The following is a 16943-nucleotide window of genomic DNA, read 5'->3' on the forward strand; positions in this document are numbered from 1 at the left end:
TCGTAAGAGAAACGGTTTACGTAAGCGCCTTTCTTTCTTTTTCCTGTTTAGCCTCCGCTAACTACCGTTTAGATAATTCTTCAGAGGATGAATGAGGATGATATGTATGAGTGTAAATGAAGTGTAGTCTTGTACATTCTCAGTTCGACCAATCCTGAGATCTGTGGTTAATTGAAACCCAACCACCAAAGAACACCGGTATCCACGATCTAGCATTCAAATCCATGTAAAAATAACTGGCTTTACTAGGACTTGAACGCTGGAACTCTCGGCTTCCAAATCAGCTGATTTGGGAAGACGCGTTCACCACTAGACCAACCCGGTGGATTTACGTAAGCGCCTAATCATTTTAAGATGAACGTACAACGCAAATAGTAATAACGTTTCTGGACAGTAGTCGGCAAGCCTAGCGATTTAAAAACCGTTAACTTTACTCTTAAAAGAAATAGCATTAAATTGTAACATTACTTAAGAAAAAAAAACTATGGATTATCAATACCGATTAAAACAACTAAATTACTTTATCTGATGAATGATTCATTTACTAATAGCATATAAAAATTTCAATCATTATAACGCATTAGATCGATTATTAAAACGGCTATAAAAATTTTGCGATAAGAAAACAAACCATGCAAAATTGTCAAAATAAACAAAAATAACATAATTAAGTCTAATTAAGCTATCTTATAAACAAAAATTATCTATTAACTAATAGCGTCTATCGTTAAAGCTGTATGTTTATGTAATCTTCGATTTTTTTTTGTTCTTTAACTGCATTAATATAAACAAAATAACATTCCAATACCTTTTCCAACAATAAAGAAAAAAATTACAATCATAATTAAATTATTATAAACAGGTCTTCAGGACAACCTACAGAATAAGCGAATTCTTAATAACAATTAAAAATACCATCATAGACAGCTACTTATAAATCACGACCGTGAAAATTTTCTTTTTTTTTACATTCCGATTATCGAATAAATTTCAAAAAGTAAAATTGTTTAAATATTGCGTTAAATTTAAAGAAACTAATTAAAATTAGTATACTATCAACGCGTACATCGACCCTGACCAGCCTAACTGCAATAGCGCAGAGCTAGTACGGTAAAACGCAGTAAGGGACGCAGTACTGTGAACAGCTGACTGAAAAATCAATAGATAACAGATGTAAGGGAAAATACTGCTTACCAGCAAGTCCCCTCCCAAAAACCTAAAAATCACCATGTTTCTTAAAATTGCGCCATACGCTTTTTTCACAAAAAATGAAATTTTACAATAACAATTCGTAAGAAACTTGTAATAGGTTGATGTAAACCGATACAGAATAACACGGGGGATAAGCAAAGAATAATTTTTTAAAAATAAATTAGTAAGACAGCAGATTTTATAAGGTATAGGTAATTGAAATCGTCACGTTTTATTTATAATAAAGAAATATTTCTGATGAATTATATTAATGAACAAATACCTCCATGTTTTGTATCACAAATAAATATGAAAATCTACTGAAAAGAAAGAAAAAAATAAGAACGATTAATGAAAACATGAACATTAAATAACAACCATACAGTATCAAATTATTCAAACGGTACGTGTCGGAGATTATAATCTACTTTAATTACCGAATTATGTTTATTTACCTTAAAGAAATATGACGACCAAACATTTTCCAAGAAGTTATAATTAGTCGTCGTCTGAAAAGATGTTAAAACAAAAAGTAAAAGCGCCGATAAAATAATGTAATAACTACAAAGAAGTAAATAGATCAAAATAGATGTAAATAAATTTTACACCAAAAAATTACCAAAGATTATAAATAAAATTTCTCCAGTTCAGCCGTCATGTGACATATATTCAAATCACCCCAGCAAAAGAAAAATTTAAATACTTATTCAACATAATATCCGATTCAGTAGAAGGTTTCAGAAAAGGCCCTTTTTTTAATTTATTTTTTTATACTTTTTTCCGTTTTATTAGACAAAAATGAATTTTATAAGAACCAGTTTATTAGAATACAACTTTTCGTTGCGGTACATCGAATTAGTGATCTTTATACTAAATACCGATCCGATTTGAAAAAAAGAAGACTGACAAACCGCAAAGGAACGAAACTGATCATAAATTCTAAAGAAAACAAAAATTTCCGTACGTTCCGCAGTGTGAAAAACGGCATGTTAGTAATATGCAACGGACATGCTGCTCGTATTAAGTCATGAGATTATAGCAAGGATGCATGCGCGCCAGCAATCTAAATTTTTTAAAAATACATACTCGCACAAAAATACACTATGTACTCTATAATGTACACAGTACTTAAATGATCAATACGTAAATTATCAAACTGAAAAATGTATACTTTGTATTACGCTATTCAAAAACAAAATTAATGTTTATTATTAAGAAGAAAAAGAATATAAAAGAAAAAATATATATATATAAAAGAATACGGATTTTAATATTTTGATGCACAAAAAAAATCATTAATCAATTACTACATCCCAAGTTAAAAAATACTATATACGCAGAATACGCGATTCCAACTTATGAGTCATCAATAATGATGAACCATATCTTATTTTTACTATGACTAAACATAATTTACATAATAAAAACAGTTAATGAAAATCTACCGAACACGCTTTTTAATGCGAAAAAACTACATAATAAATTCATTATTTATAATGAAATGTGTTTTATATCTTAATGTCTTTTTTGTCTTTAAGACAAAGTTTTTTTTTACGATATAAAGTTTTTACAAATGGCTAAGTGTTAATCGATTTTTAAAATCTTTAAAAAAAGTAAAATAATTTTCTGCTTACAATCGCATGAAACACTTAAAAATTTGTATGTACTCTTTAAAAATAGTTTAACGGTGATTGTGGAATACATAGAAAACTCCAAGAAGAAATTTAATTTTCAAAGAATAAATTACCCGTTTAATATTTACTAAGCAGTAGTTTACGAAGGTACATTGATATACCGCGAATGAATTTTAAATACGGCTAAATAATTACTAGCAATTTATCTCGGGCACGGAATAAAGCACCGGTTACATCACTTTAACTATCGGTCGACTGTAAAACACTGGCTTCACATTAAACCTGAAGGCAGCATTATGAGGTTCAAATCCGCCTGACAGACATTGCATACACACTTTTTGAAATCAAACAGAATATGAACTTCGAAATTTAAGAGATAGCTTACCGATTAATAAAAATACTGTTTAAATGTAATCCGATAACGAAATAACAGTACTATGAAATAGTTCACAATCGAGAATTAAAAAGCTAATGCATCATTTAAAAGGCCTTATTGAACCTACAGCTCAATGAACAACAAAACTGTGAGCAGATGATCTAAATGGAAACTCGGGGTTCGGATACTTAATTCTTAATTTATTGAACCGTAATAGTTATATAAACGTCAAATTACTATTTAAGCATTTTAAACCAATAATTTACCGGCTGACGGATATTTTTACTAAAAAAAATTCAAATTCTTACGACACTGCATATATAGATTGTAAAACATTAATAAAATTAGCAACGATACACCTTGAAATTAAAACCAATCCGACCGATACTTCCTTTCCTTTATTCCTCCTACTCCTTTAATTATTATTATTTTTTTTTAATAATTCTTTAACTAAAACCTAAACATAAGATATAGCATCAACGATTTAAACATTCTTGACATTGATTAACAATGTTCTGTGTAAATCGGCCGAAATCTAACTCAATTTTTTGAAAACATTTAGAGCAATTTAAATAAATTTATTATAGAAAAACTGAATGTTGTTCAGTATGAATAATTTCTTTTAATTACAAGATAAATTAAATAAAATAAGGTCTACAATTGGAGTTTTCTTCTACATCAACCCTTGAATCGCCAGCAAAAAAATAATAAGTCACAAACGTTGATTAACAACGTAATTAGACAGTAAACTTTTAATGTTATAATTATTCGTTAAAAAATAGATTAATGCTAAACGCCTACAAAAATAAGAGCGACTTCGAGAAAAAAATGAAACTGAAATATCACCGATTCGGAGAAAAATAAGTAAGGTAAAATAATTATTCTTAAAAAAAAAATAATAATTTTAAATGAAAAATAAAACTATAATAAATAAATAAAATCGGTTAACATAATACAACCTGTTCCGATTAAATAAAATCGTATCGCTTTTTATTAATTGTTGGCACCACTGAATATTATATAATAAATAAAAATTACAATAATACAAATACTAAATGAATGGTAATGAAGTTTTAAAATCAAAACGAAGTTTAAGCATAAATATTCACAACACAATTAACTACTACGACTGTCATAACCGATTGATTGGATTAACGGCACCACACGTACAAACCAAGAAGTAAACGTACGGTTGTCCGGCGACGCGTATTGTAATGAAAATCAATACCGTACATTTGGTACAACTGATTCAATGCGTCACGTGTACCGGCTACACAACAATCATGCCAACATTCCCGTAAAAAATATCGTACGAAAATGAAAACAATGTATATTACTATTTTAAATTTATCAGTTTGTGACAGATTTCATTACTTCTATCGCATTAAAAAAAAATATATGTTTAATAAATGAACAATTACGTGCTGTCAAATCCAAATAAATTTTAAAATATCATTCGCGGTCCGATTATTATATACTTTTTTCTAAGCAGAAAATACTTCCTACAGCCAAAAAATTACCGGTTTAACCTAAACACCTCGCATAGTCTTGAAACAGCTAACAAAATTAATATCAAAAAAAAAACTGAAAAATAAGATCTCATTAACAGAAAATAACAGATGCGGCTAGCAAATTACTTTCTTTCAAAAGTTTCAATTTGGTAAATTTTCGTGCATACAGAATTATATTTATATTATAACATATTACAGAAGTACATATTATCGAAAACAAAAAAAATTTTTGTTCTTAAATAAAAACTTTTACAGAAAGTAAAATTTTTACCGTACAGTTAAATATATGTACATTACGGATCATATAAGTTTAAAGAAATAATTTTGTTTTTAGTTAAAAAATATTACAGTACTTCAATTTACTAAAAGGGTCCTTAAACAAAAATGGGATAAGTAAGATAAAATAAGTATACACATACAAATTAAATTAATACAATTATTTCAATAAACTACATATAAAATGCAACGGAGTATTACTTATACAGTAAATAAAAGGGAATTAATACAATTATTTATTACAGATACAAAATTTTACCTCCGTTGGAGGTCTGGCTGAACGGTTTACGGATTATCAGTTGGATACTTCTATACGCCACCGCGCTGTACAATTTCGGTAAGGTTGTTTCTTTAGGAAACCGCTTCTCGAACGGGTCTTAAATTTCTGAGAAAAATCAATATTTGTCTCATCATTAATTTAAGTAGGTAAAAGAAAAATTAGTGATAAGAAATGTATCTAGGACAAAAATTTTCCGATCCCCGAGAGATTACAAAGGAGATGGTAGGATGCTGCGTGAAGGAGACTTTGAATTTTCCTCAGAGTGTATTATTTCTTACATCATAAATAACCACATCATACTCGTTTATTCAGCTGTAATGGACGTTCGAAACTATAATTATCGATTTTTTTGAAAGGTACAATGTTGACCACAAACCGTCTTTTCACACCACATCCCTATTTCTTAATCCTTTCTTCCCCATTTACTTAAGAAGCTGGCATTTATTACAGATCCTGACATAGGTGCCAGGATCTTTAGACCTAGCGTGTCTATTGTGTATAAGATTGGAGGGAGCTGCCCCTGACTGGCTTACGGTCTCGTTTCCTATCCGGTGGCTGGCTGCCAGATCTTTTAATTCCTCCTAAAATATTATAAAAATACTGAATTATTACTAATAATAATTTACCGGCTGACGGATATTTTTACTAAAAAAAAAAAACTGCGTTAAAGGAAATATTAATGAACATTGTAAGATCTTTCATTTGACAACTAAAAATTTTATGTACTGAAATCTTAATATTTTCCGGTATGGACAAGGCGAATTTCAAGATTTTAGATTGAGCAGAATAATTTCTAACGAATGTAGATTTTTCTTCAACTAGTTGGGTATATGGTGTAGCGGTTAGCTGCTAGCGTTCACATTACTCACTTTTGTGTTCAATTTCCGGTCACAATCTGAGATTTTTCCAAAAATAATTTATCACACTCTTCTCAACCTCCTCCTGCACATGAAACTACACAATAAACAAATGTTACCATAAGAATTCAAAGAGAAAATAAACTTGAACCTGAATACTGAGTTTTCAACATGAAGACAATTGAATCACTTCTGGACTCAAAGAATTCGGCTAAGAAAGATTTATATGCACTTACATGTCAATAAACATTCTATTATGCATCGATCGAAACACACACAAAATCATTCAATAATTATTTCAGACTTGCGATTGCATGTCTGAAATAAACGATTAATAAGTCTGAGAATAAACGATTGTTTATTCTCGTCAGACATTCATGAGGATTCATTCTGCTGAATTCCGTCAGACAGCTTTTACAGACCTTCAGATTAATTTCAATTATACAAGATTTGTGAAATATCGTTTGAAAGGAGTAATATAAGTCTGGCGTTACCGTTAAGTTCAAAGAAAAAAAATATTTTGTCGTTAAAAATTACTACAAAACTTTCATCATGAAAATTTCTTATTTGCGTTCGAAACATACCAGAATAACGTATAAATTTCTTGTAAATTTTGGTGATGCTCAGATAAGCCCATTATTTTTTAATATCCTACAGTTGTTAATTGGTTATAGGAGATAATACAACTATAATTGTCATAAGGAATAAGTCTGTAAAAGTCTGATTCTAAATAAAAATCGGAAAAGACTGATTCCGATTTCAAGGGATTTAATCCATTGTTTTTACATCGTTTGAAATATCGAATATTTTATGTGAAGTATGTTTGTTCGTACATTAAATAAACACTAATATTTTACTAAAATCTTTACCTTGGTATATTTTATTTTAAATTTTACCCATTTTAATCGTAGTTAAGAATATAAAAATTACCAAAACGATTGGGAAAACCTTTGCAAATGGTTAAAGATGAAACCAAGACAGCTAAAAGCTCATAAATGAACGACCGTTCTTTCTTCACAGACAGAGAGTTAAAAAACTCAACTGTTTTAAATATAGTCTAATATAACACGAATGCAGCATGCCCTGGTTAGCTAATTACCTAAGATTAGTTATTATATAAGTGAACCAGAACCTTAAACTCAGTAGCATTTGTAATAATAGTGCAACGCTGTCTATATTTCAATTAAGCCTAATCTATACGATTACAATACAGTTAACATAATAACATATTAATTTATTTTGATTGAACGAAATTTATTTCAGAGTACTATTTCTTTCGTTTAATAAAATAAATTTCGTAACAATTGCCGTATTGTGTTACAAATACTCGAAATTCAATAAAATTATTAACTTATCTACACAGATAGCAATTCAATAAAAAAAAAATTTCACCCGAAGCGGTTCAACTGTCAATCAACGTACGAATATATAACAAATTATTTATGATAAAAAAAGGAAGATAATATTCAAATTACTGAGAAAAAATATTAAAAATTTTAATTTTTCAACTTCACAGACCATCTAGAAAACAGGACTATACACTAAGAAGTTATATGGGCTAGAGTTGTACTGGGATCCAGTTTGAAATGAAAACTTTTATGAAAAATCGATTCATACATATATGTTGTTCGCCGTAATAGTAAGGAACAAGTGCAAATTTTTAAGCCTAGTCTATACGATTACAATACAGTTAACATAATAACATATTAATTTATTTTGATTGAACGAAATTTATTTCAGAGTACTATTTCTTTCGTTTATTTCAGAGTTTATTTCTTTCGTAACAATTGCCGTATTGTGTTAATAAATACAAATACTCGAAATTCAATAAAATTATTAACTTATCTACACAGATAGCAAAAACATAGTAGAGGTATCTTGCCGACAGTCATCCGGTCGGTGATGATCGATGTCCCTGAAAATAATTCTTATAACATTGCTAATACAATAAGATACTTTTTGATAATGCCGAAATAATACTTGTATTCTCTATTCTGAAATAACACAAGTATCTATCTACTTTACCATACTGAAAGGATACTTAATTCTGCAATGTAGTTTTATTGCACGAGTTGCACTGCATGAATGTTGGCAGCAAAACACCCAAGTTTTTTTAGAAAACTTATCAGTTTTCATAAAGGGATTAGTAGATGAAAACATTTATTACAAATACCTCTGAATAATTTGTACGTAAACATGAAATTCGGCTAGGTACAATCTACTCCGAGTACACGTTAGTCTCCTTCGAAAAAAAAGAGGATAATCCTAGACTGTTTCTCTAACAGTTTTCTACAAAAAACGGGGACGTTTGATCATCAAATAAAGGTCTGGTTTCTCGTTAAATAAGTGAATATAAGTCTCCACTTGTGAACCACACACACATACACACAAACAAACAAAGAGAGTGAGTGAGAGAGAGAGACAGTGAGAGAGAGAGAGAGAGAGAGAATGGTAATGAAAGTGGAAGTAACATTATTAAAGAAATATTCTTCACATTCGGAAAAACGGGGAGAAATTTAGGTAAGAATTACAATAGCGATGATCTGATTTAACATCATCTACGACCCAAATGTAAACTACGAAAAAATCCTTAACTAATAATAATAATATTTGATTACAATATCTGACGATGATTTAACTTAAGACAAAGGGAAGTTTCACTACTTTTATTATAAAAGATCAAAAATAATAACATAAAATCGCTCTTGATTTTTATTCGGACGCTATACATGAACAGTAAATAAAACTATTATGATATGACGGTCAAACAACAGCTTCATAACTACATCGGTAATTTAACCCGATTATTTTATTCACAAATATGTTGTATACAAAAAGTGGTTGAATGAAAATGATGATTAACTTTATTACATAAACAAATCAAAATTAAATTTCCTGTTAAGCAAAATTATACTATTTCCCAAGAACACGAAAACGTTTCAAGATAACATAAGTAATATAACAAAACATTCGAATGGGTTATGTCACGCAATAGAGCAGAATTATTCAAGTCTTTCAGTAACGTACACAAAAAGCGCTTCAATTAATGTGTTCATTAATTTGTTATTAATTAAGCCTTCAACTGGCGAATCCGAAGACTAGGCTTTCATTGTTTAATTTTTCTTGAGCGATGAGTGAAAGACGTAAGAATTCACGAACCCCAATAAAAATTCTTAAACTAATCTTCTATTCGACCGTAAACATGATCAAATAAAAATAAATTCTGTAACACGGTTCCGTACTTTCCTGAACCCGAATGTTGCTGAGAATAAGAATTTGAAAAAATTTACATTCAAGTAAATGTAATCAACACAACAGATCTGGTTATGGCCCAACTGACTACAATAGGAAGTCCTGATGGACCGCATATTAATCGTTACGTCTCTGGGTGATCAGACCAAGAAGTGTAGTTAATTAGAACCCAACAATAGAACAGCGACTGGGAAAGTTCTGCAGACCCGTTATCATTAAAATATAACAATCAAGCAGAGTATCGAACCGTCACCCTACCGCACGGGAAAGATGGGCTACTCTGCACCATTCCGATACACGCTGGACTAACACGAATTTTAACTCATATTTTACCATAAAAATCTACCGATATACCTTCTGCGAGGGTACAAAAGCACAATTTACAAATTTCACTTAACACAGTTTTCGTTTATAAATTTCACACAGTATTTAATAAATAATTTATAAATAAATCCTCACGTTAATTCTGTCCGATCTCATTTGATGTTGCAATTATACAGTTAAACTAACAATTAAATTTTATCATATTTAATATATCAGTATTACAGAAATAATACTCCAGAAAACAGGTTTGAGTTAACAATAACAGACCGAAGGAAGCAAAATCTTATTTAATCGATTATTTGACGTTTGTCTATAGCGATTGTAAAAGTTACGGCCAAATGTATTTACCAATTTTAATGAAATTTTGCACTTGTTCCTTACTATTACGGCGAACAACATATATGTATGAATCGATTTTTCATAAAAGTTTTCATTTCAAACTGGATCCCAGTACAACTCTAGCCCATATAACTTCTTAGTATCAACTTTCCCAAATATCTACTGTCGAAACTACAGATAACTTAATTAACTCAAAAAAAAAAAAAAAACATAGTACAGGTATCTTGCCGACAGTCATCTGGTCAGTGATGATCGATGTCCCTGAAAATAATTCTTACAACATTACAAATACAATAAGATACTTTTTGATAATGCCGAAACCTTTCACGATCAATTAGAATCGACAACTCCGTTTAATAAATTATTTTAATTTTCACTTTATTAATTTAATTTTTTTGTAGAGCTCAGTTATTTAAATTCAAATCAAAACGAGCGAGATCAACCGTTCACAGAATACAGTACGGACTTCAAGGGTGAGAGACTAATGAAGCCTAAACTTATTCTCGTAAGAATCAAACCTGGAAAAAAGTAGTAAAAAACTGCAGATTTAGTAACCGGATACCCGATACGTATTATCGATCCCGTACCATCCCTTTTTAGTTCAGTTCACGTGGCAGAAACGCTATGATCTTTTGTATAACTTTAGTCAAACTGTATACAAAGAAAAAACATAATAGGTTTCTCTCTATTTAAGCTTACGCTCCAGAAAGTTTAAAATATTCAAAAGTACAATTAGTAAAAGGACATGTTAGGGTAAGTCAACAAGAAGAATCGTGCCTCGTTAGCGAGTTAACTGAAAGAGTACGTGTAGTATGCAGCAGCATAATAAACGTATTCTCGCATACGCCTACTATAATGCGAAAGGGGTTAAACTCTCCCTCAGTCGATAACAAAACACAATACAAATCAACGAATATGTCGCAATACCACTGACGTCCCTTAAACCCCACTACCATTCAGCTCATACTTCCAATAGTCAACGCTGAACGACTAAAAGCTAAGCTTCTGCCACAACTGTAAAAACAAAACCTACAGATGTAATAAGATCTAAAAACACTAAAAACGTTTTAACTAAATAATAAAAATTCCCGATACAAAAAATTCTAGAGAGAGCCATCGTATGACAGAATAAAACTTTAAATAATAGATTTACAAGCAAAAATTTGCAGACAGATTCAAATTCTTTTAAAATAACAAACACAGCGGCCGATATAACTATATAAATCAAAACGGTGGGAATTCTCACACTATGAGGGAATTTTCCAAAGTGCAGCAACACTGTAACTGCGGTAAAAGCATGCGCTTTAAATAAAATTTTCAAAATCAATAACATTCCATTTTATCAACAAACAAGTGTATTAAGCGGAGTCATTATTCACAAGCCCCACATAAATATAAACAATATTTAAATAAAATAAAATAATATAAACAATTAAAGTATACTTAAAACTAAACCCGTTACGCGCACTTATTTACAAATAAAGCAAATATAATTCAATCGTTTTTCTTCGAGCCAAGGAACTAGGTAAGAAGTGTTTTATGGAAAAAAATACCAAAAACACGTGGAACTGTTTTACTTTTATATAGGTATTGCTGTATTTCTATTTAAATTTTAAGAAACTAAATACGTTTCTTTTTTAATTTACGAACTCAAGGCAAATTCATGAAAAAAATTATTTACGAGTGACACAAATTAACCGTTTACTCATATACTGTTAACATCGATACCTATTTTGTGGATAAAAAATATTTCTTTTATTACTGCTAAGTCTATCGCCCTGAGCGCCGTACAAATAAATATGCATTTCATAACAACTTAACGAAGAAATATGGTTTCATAATTTATAAGATAAAAGACATCTGTTGGAAGCGGAAGGTCAGCTAAACTACTGTAATATTAGAAACATCCACGAAATTTATCTGAGAGCAAGAAAACGTGCAATTATTTTATTTTTAAAAATCCATAAGAAAAAAATACATTTATTTTAAATTTTAAACTTACTTAAATCCCTTGCGTGACTAACAAAGAAAATAGTTCATCGTTTTTGAAAAAAAGTAGGAATATTTAATAGCGAAAATTTTTAGCACAACAGAAAACCAAATTTCATACAGAGTATTTCACAATTTACTATTAAAGTGACAAAATTATTCATATTTACTTATATTAAATGCTACAACTATAATAATACAACGTAGGCTACATTAGAAAATTGTCCTGGATCAAGAACTGCAACAATATATACATATAAAACCACGCAAATACCTGTCATTACAGAAATAAAACAATTTTTTTTAATATTTAAATTTTGGCTGCATTAAAAAATAGACTTTTGATTTTCTACAGGGCGAAGCAAAAAAATACATCCTTCAATCATGTAAAGTGACCTTTACCCGAAAGTTCGTAACTGTGCCTAATTACAAACTACGACTAACTGCCACTCACATACTCGCCCGAGTGTATGTGTGAACAAACTAAAAGCACACTGTTAGGAGTACACCAGAATTCGCTCAAATGCACGTACTACGTACTTTTACACGACATAACTACTGCAGATAATAGGGTGCGGATATATATATATATATCGGTGGCAACTACCTGAGTCATTAAATAATACTAATATAAAAAAGGCAAATCTAAAAAGAATGACGATCTCCTGTCACAAAGCTAAATCCAACTACTTTAAATATTCATACCCCGACTCACACCGTTCAAACCAGCCAGGGCATGCAAAGAGCAGTCAATAACTGTGTGTTCCGTAGTTTGAGTATCAACTCCGCAATCATATGAATGATCAGACATCAGTACCCATTTAAACTTCCAATAACTGCACCTGCCCACTCCGGTTCGGAAACAATTCAAAACAGTCCAGGAAGGTTCATTCAACTATTTAATTAGACGGGTCAGGGACTAAAAAAATTATTTCGTCCATCGAACATATCCCAGAATGAAATCCAGGTTTTAGGCGAAGAATTCTGTTCAATCAACTTAGAAACTGAACTCAAGGGTGGGTTTCTTGAAGCGAGCTACCTTTCTCTGAGAGGGATATCCTGCAGGATGGGGAGATGCGGAGAACATTTGATTTTATTGTACTCTCTGAGAAGTGCCTCTTTGCGTCGAATTTCACGGAGAGCTATGTTACACAACACTGGGAGCCATGGAAGAGTTGTTGCCATGAGGGTGCCACTAATTGTCTCATGACCCTATTCATGTTCGATCTCTCTAACATGAGCACTATTTAGCCACACGGGAAAGCAGTATTCAGCGAAAGAATAAACAAAGGACAATGCTTCACTACACAGGACTTTAGCGCTGCATCCCCGAGTTGATCCAGCGAGATGCTGTACAATATCGGTCCTGGTTCTTAGCTTCGCCGGAGTGGTAAAGGCCTCCCAATCAGCTTTCTCACAATCACCTCAGCCGAGAAAAAAATCAGACCAGAGGTATTTGGATTCCAATTATAAATGGTAATCAAGATAGGCCTATCCTGGGGCTGGAGGAAGGCATCATGAACTCTCTCATCCACTGCCATGGGTTTAAAGAAGCACAAATGTGGTGAGTAATCACGATGCCATCAAACAGAGTAGAAAGTACTTGCATCAAATAATAATAATAAATAGCAGTTTCTGACCCCGCTGGTTAAGCTTCTACGATTATCACCATCGGACGAGTAACCCCACGAACTATGATGACTATTGAAGTTCTGACAAAAAAGACAGGATGTTTAAAACTGGGAAGCATGGTGTATGGTCATTGGATGTTAGAAGGCTTATACATATTACTATAGTTGTTTCAGGCACTTTTATTGTCAATATATATATATATATATATATATTGTCATTAGAAGTTTTGTAGACAACAGACATTTCGTTGATATCCTCTCACGTACGTCGTCACACCGTACACCCTATCACCCTTAGCCTCAACAAGTCTATTAAGTCATTATTAATAATAAATTTATGTTTACTGTCCAAATAAAAAAATTACTTCACTAATGAATGACATGACATCTCTCAACACAAAATTTTTTTTAACATTAAATGGCATTAAGTGCTAAAGTGCCTACTGATCAAGTGTAGGATGAGAGAAATAACTTTTGATGCCTTAAAATTAACCTAAAAATCGCCTAAATTATCTTTAACCTGGGATTATAATCATATATAACAATACATGTTAATATTTGGACATTTTAATTTACTACGGTTAAAATAAGGTATGTAACTGAGGCAGCTGAACCGAACACTACTAGTTTTAAAAGTTTTCTATCATTAACATCTTATTAGTGAGATTAATGAATTATGTCAGTATGATGCTGCATTGTCATAATTTAGCACTGATATTTAGGCTAATTCAAAACCTTCAAAATATTTTCTTAAATCTCATTTCAAAGGAAGTCATGATTTGTTTTCAATAATAATACAACTTAATTGGTTTAATAAATAATTAAAAATTAACAAAATATATATATCTAAAAATTCAGTAACTGACTTACGTTAATTCAAAAATACTAAAATTAAGGCAATTTTAGAATTTTAATAGAAGGGGAAAGCCTAACATAACCAGGAAGTACTTCAGTCACTAGTTTGGCTAGTGGGTACGGTTCCACAGTTCTAAAAAAAAGAAGAATTTACAAGGGGAATGGTTTCAATGTCAGAAAAGGATCTGTTCATCATTTAAAAAAATTATCTTTCTTCAGAATTTCCAAAAAACTTATTTCAGAACTGCTTTGCCACCTAAATTTAAATGCAATTCATGATGTATATAAATATGGCACATGAGATTCCCCATTTGAATCCATAAAAAAGGGCAATGATGTAGACTATACCAAAATGCCTGGTTACGTGACAACTCACTTTTTGTTGATTTGTTTCAAAGGATCAAATCTGAGAAAAATATTGAAGCGTGAACTCGTCGTGTTCAGTCAAACTTTCCAATTTTTAACAAAATAGAGGGGAGGTATGCTGATGATCTATCCATGGCATTCATATCACAGATGATAACACCAACATGGTCATCAGAAGAAAAATCCTTAGCTACAGGCTGTACCTCATAGTACAAAGAGCAAGCACCACTATCTCACCAACAAAGTTACTCAATAATCTGGCCCAAAACAATGCACATAAGGCCGAATAAGTCTCTCCAAAGTTATCACCAACACAAACAGGACTAAGGTTTTATAGGACTAAGTACTCCTGCAACTTCATTTCCTTGACTCAACAATAAAGGAGTTGTCATCTCAGGGGTTTCCTCCTTTTTTGCAAAAAAAAAAGAAGATATTAATATTGGGTTAGAAGCAGCAATCTGATACTGACACTTTGTAGATGTAGTATGACTATTAATAATGTAGTATGACTATTTGCAAATTCAGAACCTGAACTTACAGGAAATGTAGTCACAACCAAATATTGTGAACTTACACTGGTTTGACAACTGATGGAAGCTTCTGCAACCAGATTTTGTTAGCACCCTTAAGCAAACTGGTATTTTTTGTTGTCCAAAGACATCTACACAACTCTCTTGCAAGAATAGATTTCCTTTATCATCTTCACCACACCAAGGTTGTTGGTGGCAAAGTTTCTTTCCCCAAGTTCCCTTCAGATCAGAAACCTTTTAATTCAAGTACTTCAGTTTAATATGTTGACAAAATGAAAAACTAAATTATTACACTTAAGATCAGAAAAAAAATATATGGCACCTATGATGGAATTATAAAGTACTTTAGCAATAAAATCCAGACCATTTTAAACGCAAATCTCACTAACTGAAAAATACGAATATTTACAAATAAAATTAATAGAAAAATGTGAAAGAAGAATAAATATTAAATTTCAACTTTTAACCCAGATCTGATCATACTTTATCAAAACAGAAAATAATTGTATGAGCTCAATGAAAGCCAGTCCACAAGTAGATGTAATTGAATCACAATTTAAATTTCAACTTAAGTAAGGATGATACCATAACTCAGCAAAAACCTTTCAATTTTGTAATAAGATTTTCAGTTCTAATTATAACTGATATAACATAAAAGATAGTGCAAATCTGACTTATTTACTCTCTGTTCTAAGATATTATTTTGATATATAAAACGTATATTTTACTTATATCTAGGTTCTTTCTACTAAAAAAACAGTACTTTTTTGGGGTTATTTCATATTTTTAAAATTAACTTAACAGTGGTAATTGTGTAGAGTTTGAAAAGAACTCCTGTAAATAATTAAACAATTAACAGAATAATTAGTTAAATTTTATACTCAATTTTACTTTTAGCTTTCAAAACTGGGTGCAAAAAAAGTGGAAATGTGACATCATTAAGTAAAACAAAATGTATAAATAATTATGTAAGAGACCACATGGCTTGTTGTACAAATTCAAATTTATAGAAATATTTCTTCAAATTTAAATCAGACACTGTAAGTTCTATGTCAATAATTATTTCTGCACTAACATAAAAACTATAAAAAAATTTATTGGGTGCTACAACAATCACAGTAGAGTAAGTGCATACTGTAATGTTTTGCTTCCTGTGCATCAATCTTTTTGAAAGTGACCAAATGCTAAATGGATTCAAAAATTTGAATTTCTGTTTTTCTATTTTTATTTGCTTAAGAATAATTTCATCTACAATGGAACCCCTTGTCCACAACTAAACTGTTCCCCCTTAAAAGTTTAAGGCATGTTTAACTGTTAACTCTAGCATCAATGAAAATCATGCACATACCTAACTTTCTGGATTTTGATGTGAATAATTTTACAGTAAATTTTTCAACCCATCATGCTAAATAACTTCTCTGTGATTATAACAACTGGCTCTAACACATTTCTCAAATACAAATTATAACAGTTAACTTAACTATCTACACCTTTAAAAGTTTTTTTGATCTTCGAGTGTTTCCAACATTAAC

The 16943-nt window shown here is 30.8% G+C and overlaps 1 protein-coding gene across 4 annotated transcripts in view; it reads right to left on the bottom strand.

Annotated features, from left to right (window-relative positions):
• Positions 1 to 16943, bottom strand: part of Fak (protein tyrosine kinase 2 Fak) — a 227234-nt gene that overhangs the window by 193787 nt on the left and 16504 nt on the right. The window contains exon 1 of one of the 4 annotated variants that reach the window (XM_075359320.1): positions 4161 to 4362. The exons of the other annotated variants lie outside the window; for them this stretch is intronic. The gene's annotated coding sequence lies outside the window, so the exon portion shown is untranslated. Of the gene's footprint in view, positions 1 to 4160; positions 4363 to 16943 lie in introns of those variants that run through there. 4 annotated transcript variants of the gene reach the window in all.

This window comes from Lycorma delicatula, chromosome 1 (assembly GCF_047948215.1).
Source record: "Lycorma delicatula isolate Av1 chromosome 1, ASM4794821v1, whole genome shotgun sequence".
Classification (NCBI taxonomy): Eukaryota; Metazoa; Arthropoda; class Insecta; order Hemiptera; family Fulgoridae; genus Lycorma; species Lycorma delicatula.